General features: G+C 39.1%; 1 long non-coding RNA gene across 1 annotated transcript in view; it reads right to left on the bottom strand.

Annotated features, from left to right (window-relative positions):
• Positions 1-280: 280 nt before the first annotated feature.
• LOC115933979 (uncharacterized) overlaps positions 281-8,107 on the bottom strand; it is a 355,939-nt gene continuing 348,112 nt past the window's right edge. Inside the window, exon 9 of the long non-coding RNA XR_010132864.1 lies at positions 281-1,529. This is a non-coding gene — a long non-coding RNA (uncharacterized lncRNA). The remainder of the gene's footprint in view (positions 1,530-8,107) is intronic.

The following is an 8,107-nucleotide window of genomic DNA, read 5'->3' as shown; positions in this document are numbered from 1 at the left end:
TTGTCAATATTTGGAGCAAGTTACTTAACCATGTTCTCATCAGTAAAATGGAATTCACAATAATTCTCACATTCAAGAGTTCGTGTAGGGATTATAAAAGCAATAGTTTATATATATTACCTTTAAGCACAGAGGCTGAATATAATAAATGCTCTCAAAAGTTTATTCCATTTTGAACTAGGAATACCTTTGGTTTAAAGACACAGCAACCTATGCTGAATTAAAAGTAGGATCTTTGTGGTTTTACTGGCCTTTAGAATTTCACAAAGAATATAGCCCCTTAGCATAAAATGATTAGATCTTGTATTTAAAAAATAACCCCCCAGATGGTACAGGGATCTGATGCTGATCTAGCCAAGGCTGTGTCTCGGCAAAAATTCGAAATGACCCATGAAAGGCAAAAACTTCCTTAAAGAAGATGATACTGTCCTTGAAAAAAAAATTGTTACAACAAAACAAAAAGTTTGTGGCTAGAAACTCTTACCCCAATGAAGGACTATCCTTTCTGCTCAGGTCTACAGGCCACCAGTACTATAGATGACCTCAGAGTGAATAGCAGTCCTGCCATTTCCTTTTGGCTATTCTCAGAGGCCTTTATGGCAGTGAGGGAGAGCATTCTTTTGGTGCGAGAAATAGTTACTGCTCTTGGGTTAGACTAAGAAAGTTTTGCTGAGCTTCAGGATCCAGAGTGATTAATTTACAGAAAGCGCTCAAGGGCCTATCAGAAGGGGCTTCCCTGCCAGGAGAGGTGTTGGGGGAGGCTAGTTTTCTAGGATGAAAACTGAGCTGCTTTGCCGAGTAGATCAGAAAAGGGGGTCCACTGGGGGGAGAAATGTAGTTTTAACCTTGATTTGTAGTGATTATTATGACCATCAAAGGGTCCTTTGGTAGGGCAAATAAGGATATAGAATTTTAAAAATCTACAAATTGGGTTATTTATTTTGGAGCCAAAAGCAATTTAATTTTAAAATGGGAGCAACACCATAGAAAAAATACTTTTAGGTCTTATCCTTCCACTTATACTGGTGTGACCTTGAACAAATTCCTTAACCTATCCTATCTTCAGTTTCCTTGTCTATAAAATGGAGATTGTAATAGTCTTCCTACCCTGAGGTTTTTGCCAGGGAGAAAGAGATAACACAGGTAAATACATGTGCATTGCTTTTAAATACTAGGTAAAGACTCATATCATCATCATCACAATCATCATCGTGGTCATCATTAGTATTATTACTATTTTGGTGAGTTGATCAATGATGCTACTGGATGGAGAACTTTTTCTGAATGGCATTTCTCTTGCCGTTGGCTTGGACATAGGCAGGTAAACTCAATGTGGAAATTTTGATGCAGTAATTATTTGTTTTTCTTGTAGCAAATTGCAGAGAATCCACACATGTAAGGACCGTGCACTAACTGATTGTGCCACTGGAGCTCCATGGAACCCATACATAAAGCACACCTCTTCTCTTCTCCTTGGCATCCAACCTGCTGGCTCTACATCTACTTTCAACAATGAGTCAAGGCTGTACCTGGCAAGATGGAAATTCAAAATCAACAACGAAAGCTATTTATTTTGGTTTTGATCCTAGCCCTGGGCCTTTTACTAAGTATTCAGAACTGATTTAATGAATGAAAAAATGAATGAATGGTATACATTTCCATTGTCTATTCTGCTTCTTTTCCCTAGGGAACTGTGTTAGGCCATGATTTCCTTGCTGTTTTTTTCATATGGTTGTTTTATTTGCACAAGGCTAAATTAAATCAACTAGTTCCATTCATGTATTTCTCTCTTGTTTTATAACCACCTGATTTCTTATTTTTATTTAAACAGAAATTAAATAGTAAAAACTTTGGAGTATTTAATTTTACTTAATTAAAAATTGTTTTAAAAAATAAACATTTACCTGAAATGAGTATTGAATTTTGAAAAGCACCTTCAACAAACCCCTTTTTGGATGAGTTCAATAATGGTTGAAGAGGGCACAATTCATGGTGAATGAATTTGAAAGTGTAATAGATTTAAAAGTGTTTTAAAGGGGCTAATATAGAAAAGCCCAGACAAATTATTCAGGATTTAAGGATATTATTTAGAAAACATGCTTTCTTGTATGACTGTTTCTTATTCTTCTCTTTTGTGGTTGCTTGAGCACCACTAGAGTGACTCTGTTATAATGGAATTGTTTAACACAAAGTATGCTGAGCAGTTAATACTTTACAACTATATTTTAAGGTAGTATTGTTATGCTTTTTAAATCATAAATTTAAAAATAAGCCTCAGAGATATTGAATATCTTGTCCAAGTTTGCACCAGTGGAAAGTTACAAATCCAAGGTTTGTGTCCTGATTTAACCGGCTCTGAATTCCAGATTCTAAATTTGCTATCGAGCAGAGAGTGATTTGCACTAGAAAAGTAAATTGTTTTCCCACTTAGGCAGACTTCTCACATAAGTAAAGGACTTGTGAGATCTTTAACTTTACATTGCCTTTACATTACTCTGGTCTAGTCAGTAAATAGTCAAATGATTGCCCATTCTCCAAAGTTAATTGGCCAGTGAGAGAAATAAGATCAGGACCTACAGCCTCATATTCTTGAGATCTCCTTTAGTGACAAATCAGAGATGATATCTTTCTTGTTAAGAGCAGGTAAATTTTTGCAACTATTCTGTGTGTTGAAACAAATAAAAAATAGATAAATTGTAATTTTTAGTAAAAATATTCATAGGCCATAATTCAAATTAGAGTTGCAGGAAGAGTAAGTGGGAGGTAAAAAAAAAAAAAGGAGAGTGAACTTCTGATTCATTTGGCAGTGAATAGGGAGGGAAAATAACGTGTTTGGGCTATAACTGGGAGGGAAGGATATTGAAAATAATACTAAGTGAAGGTTGGAGATTAAACACTCTCTTCCCCCAATGTCAGTGGTGGCCTAGTCCCAACTTCTCCTCTCCTTCCTCACCAAATTACCTCTCACCATGGTTACCTCCACATTCCTAAACAGACATTCTTTAGTCTTCATCTTAGTTGTCATCCGAGCATCACTGGTACTATTGCCTACTGTTTCTTCCCTTTCCCTGATTTCTGGGCACAATTCTCTCTGTTTTTTTTTCCTAGTGTTCCTTGTCCGCCTTTGTAGGTTCTTTTTCTTTTACCCAGCCATTAGCTGTTGGAGGTCCTAGGCCCTCTGTTCTTACTCTAATTTCTCTACCCAGTGATCTCATCCACCCCTGTGGTTTCAAGTTGCATATATACTCAGATGACTCATGGTTTTATCTCCAGTCTTCATCTTGCCCTTAACTCCAGACCCATATATCAACTGTCTACCTACCATCTTTTGAATGCCTTGAAGGTACCTTGCATTCAGCATGTCCAAGACTGAGCTCATGATCTTCTCTCCCAGGCCTGGTCCTCTTCCAGGATCTCTCTCGCTGAACAACACCACTGTTCTGTCTACTTGCTCACGCAGAAGCCAAACAGCTAATCTCTCCCTTAACCCCCTTATTCATCACCAAGTTCTACTCATTTCACCGACTAAATCTCTCTTGAATCTACCTACCTCTGTCTACCTCCTTGGCCATCACCTTAGGCCATGCCACAATGGTGTCTTTTCTGAGCACTGCAGCTTATCCTTGGGCTGATCTACCTGCATCCACCCTGACCTCTCTACCATCTTGTCTCTACCCTGAATTTTTCAAAATGTAAATTGCATCACGTCACTCCCAAGCTTAGAATCCTTCCATTATTTTTCATTCTTCTTAGGACACAGTCAGAAATCGGCCCCATAGCTCACCAGGTGCTACCTAGTCTAGGGCAGTGGTTCTCAAAGTGTAGTCTTGGAATACATCAGCATCACCCAGTAGTGTGTTTTGAAATTCAACATCTTACGTCTCACTTTAGATCTGCTGAGTCAGAAACTCCGGGGAAGCGGTCCAACAGATTGTGTTTTCACAAGCCTTCCAAGTGATTCTGATGTATATACTCAAGTCTTGAAACCACTGCTCTAGGGCCCAGCTACCTTTCTGGCTATATACAGTCTCTTGCTCTCATGTTCCAGACTCTCATAGCTTGCTTTTATTCCCTCATTAAGCATACGTTTCCTCCTACCACAGGGCCTTTGCACAGCTCTTCCTTGTTCCTTGAACACTTCTCCTTCTTCTCCTTCTCTGGTTAACATCTACTCCTCCCTCAGGTCTCAGCTCAATAAAGCTGCCTAGGACCAATTTCTCCTAATGATATATATTGCTCCTTTATAACACTTAAAACAGCTGTGTATTTGTCATTTTTGTGTGGTTATTGATTAACATCTATCTCCCCTACTATACTATAAACACCGAAAGAATTGAGATGGTATGTGTTTTTGTTTATTATCTGCACTATTTAGTTCTAGGATAGTAATAGTACATACTCAGATATTTGTTGAATGAATGAATGAATGAAGCTTCCTGTATAGTCTCTGCCTACTGTTTGAGAGCACAGGCATATTGGAATCCTCATGGGCAGCTCCCAGTCCCCTCATTTTATAAAGTGGAGATACCTACCTCATAGATTGGTTGAGGCAATTATATGAGGTAATACATAAACAAAACCTAGCACAGGGCCAGACACACAAGTCCTTCATAAATCTTAGCTCTGATCATTATTATTATTATACTCTATTGTTATTATTTCAGTTTCCATACTCTCCCTCAATCATAATGGTTGAGTGTGGTTGAAACCAAACAATATAATTCTTGGTAAATATGTACATTTTAAAATTATAAGATGAAAATAAATGGTTGTACATTTTCTCCATTTTTTAAAAAAATTATGTATCACCCAATGTATTTGCCCCAGAAAGCTCTTGTTAGCCCGGTCACTGGTTTCTAATGCCATTCGTTTATTAATTCAGTTATGACTATTAATAATTCAGTTATGATTTATTCAGTTATTAATGCAGTTATGACCAAGATGGGCAGGGATCCACATGGAGTTCACAGTCAAGTGCAGAATAAGATATTAATAGTCCAGTGGGGAAATACTTCACCACAGTGCCAGTGAAAATGATACAGACAAATACAAGGTCCTATGTGTTTGTGAAACTGGAGGACCAATAGGCAAAGAGGGGATTTTCCACCTTGAGACCACCTTTGGCTTTCAGATAGAAGTCACCTGACATAAACCAAACTAACCAATTAGTATTCATGGCAGCATATGATGCAAACAAATAGGTGAAGTCGATGCATTTCTCCCAATCTGAATCAAACTGGTCTCTGTATGTGTTAATTTGGTGTGTTCCTATGAACGAGGTTTCCGTGAAAACCAGCTAAAAGGGGAACAGTGCTGAGAGCAGTGGCTCACACCTTTTATTAGACCATTTTCATGCTGCTGATAAAGACATATCTGAGACTGGGTAATTTATAAAGAAAAAGAGGTTTAATGGACTCACAGTTACACGTGGCTGGGGAAGCCTCACAATCATGGGAGAAGGCGAAAGGCACATCTTACATGGTGGCAGGCAAGAGAGAAGTGAGGCAAAAGGGGTTTCCCCTTATAAAATCGTTGGATCTCATGAGACTTATTCACTACCGCATGAATTCACTACCACATGAATTCACTACCACACTTATTCACTACCACATGAACACTATGGGGGAAACTGCCCCCATGAATCAAGTATCTCCCACCAGGTCCCTCCTACAACACATGGGAATTATGGGAGCTACAATTCAAGATGAGATTTGGGCGGGGACACAGCCAAACCATATGACGCCTATAATCCCAGCACTTTGGGAAGCCAAGGCAAGTGGATTACTTGAGCTCAGGAGTTTAGGCTTGGAAAAGGAGAAACCTCGTCTCCACAAAAAAAATTACAAAAATTAGCTGGGCATGGTGGCACATACCTGCAGTCCCAGCTATTTGGGAGGCTGAGGTGGGAGGATTGTTTGAGCCCAAGAGGTTGAGACTGCAGTGAGCTGTGGTTGTGCCAGTGCACTCCAGCCTGGGTGACCAAACGAGACCCTGTCTCAAAAAAAAAAAAAAAAAAAAAAAAAGGAAGTGGGGAGGAATACAAGGGAAAAACCAGGTGGGAATCCTGCATTGTCAAGATGCCTCCCAGTTGCTCTCTATGCACACTTAGCATTTGAAAAGTATTCCTTTCTAGGCCCTCTGCCTGATTTCCCTTTGGCTGGCTCTGATTTCTTTACCACTCTGAACACCTGGGGCCAAGGCTCTTTTTCATAGTAGTTTGAAAGCAATCCTTTCTCTTTCTTTTTACTCAGTTTGATCCAGGCCTTAATCTTTGAACAGCATCAAATATTCTTTGCCATTTGATAAAGCTGGGGTTGGAGGAATCCAGAGTTTTCAGAAGCAGGTCTTGCGTTACCATTGAAGATCCAGTGAGTCTTTCAGCAAGACTAACTCTAAATCATCCAGGCTCAATTAGTTCATTTCAAAGAAATACCCAGGTGTTGTTTGACCTTCAAACATATGGACTGCTGAAGTAAATGAAAGTCTTACCTGTTCCCATAATGCCGAGGGAACTAGAAGGGGCAATTCTTTTTCATATTCTCTGAGTTTTGAGGAGGGATTATTAGGTTTGGGCTAAATGAATTATTTGCTTTAGTAATATTCTCAGCAGTGAGCTGCAGTTGCCTTTGCTGAGGGAAAAACCAGATGTGAGCTGTCACTAAGCACCACTAAAATAGGGAAAGGTATGGGCCACTATAGGTGGAGCTTGTGTTTTGAATCGCGGGACCAGCAGACTAGGCTATGTTGAGAAGTAGTGAGGTAAGTGTATGTTTGAGTGTAGTGTGAGGGTTTCAGTCACTTGACAGCAGGGAAACGTTGGTCGTGTGGAACCAGGGCGGCTTTTTTTTTTTTTTCCTTCCTTTTTTCCTGTGTTAGGAGTGGGTGCTGTCCTTTAAGACTAAGACTCCTGACTTGGTATGCAAGGGGTTTTTTTTTTGGTGCTTGTTCAGACTGTTCTATCCAGAATTGTTAGGGTTTTAGTGTAACAACCTATAGCCTTGTACCTTACATATTTTCTAAGAATTGGAGCTCTGTTGAAATAATTGTCCAGTGGCCAAGTGTATGTTTTTGGAGCAAGAAAGACCTGGTTTCAAATCATAATCCCTCCCGCTTATTAGCTGTTTGACAACAGGAAAGTTGCTTAACTTCTCTGAGGCCCAGTTTTCTCAGGTATAAAATAGTGCTGATAATATTTTAGCATTTCACAAAGTACATCTCAATGAAATTTTAATTTGCATCCAATCAAAATGGGATTTAATTGTCAAATACATCTGGAAAACCCTTTAGACTGTTTTCCTCTATCTTAGATTTGATAATGCATATTTTCAGATTAAAGTCCCTGGGAACTTGTGCAGGAAATGAAACTGTTTAACTCCAAATGTGAAAATGTAGTTAAGATCAAGAGGCTTTTTCTTTTGTAGAAATACAAATGATCTCATAGCATGGTTGTAAGGGTTAAATAAAAATTTAATATAAATGCTTTCCACGGTATCTGGGTCATAGTAATCAAAAGTAGCGAGAATTATCAGTGTATAATTATTATTGAAGATTTTTGTCTTCAAAAACCGAAAACTAAATTTGATACACCTGGGTTTTTACTGCAGCCATTAACCATATCAGCATTTGCCAGTTGGAAGTTTACAGAATTCAGCTCTCACTGGTGGCTAATGGGATGGTTGTGATTTATTGAGTGCCTACTGTGTGTCAAGGAATCCATTAGGTACCTCAGTAGAGAGTCATCAATATATTTAATGGTCCCAACTACTCGACAAGCTAGATATTCTTTCGTTCATAGATGTGGAAATTGAGACTCAAAAATAAGCGCACTGCCCAAGGCAGTGTAGACACTCAACTGTGGAGTTGGGAAATTAGCTTGATTTGTTTGGACCAAAGCCCTTGACTATTCTCAGCTGGGATTCTACAAACCCTGGAAGATCTGTGAGGGAGGCAGTGATCTGGAAGATACTGGCGAAAAGCCTAATTGAAATCAACCACTTGACCAACGTGAGGCAGCACAGGACTAAATGTGTTGGGAAGGTCACACTTCAGCCATACCAAAAATGTTTCCTTTATGGAATTCAGCTTGTTCACTCATCCCAAAGACTTG

This window comes from Gorilla gorilla, chromosome 2 (assembly GCF_029281585.2).
Source record: "Gorilla gorilla gorilla isolate KB3781 chromosome 2, NHGRI_mGorGor1-v2.1_pri, whole genome shotgun sequence".
In the NCBI taxonomy this organism is placed as follows: Eukaryota; Metazoa; Chordata; class Mammalia; order Primates; family Hominidae; genus Gorilla; species Gorilla gorilla.
Note: the sequence above shows the minus strand (reverse complement) of the source record. Positions and strands in the feature narration are given on the sequence as shown.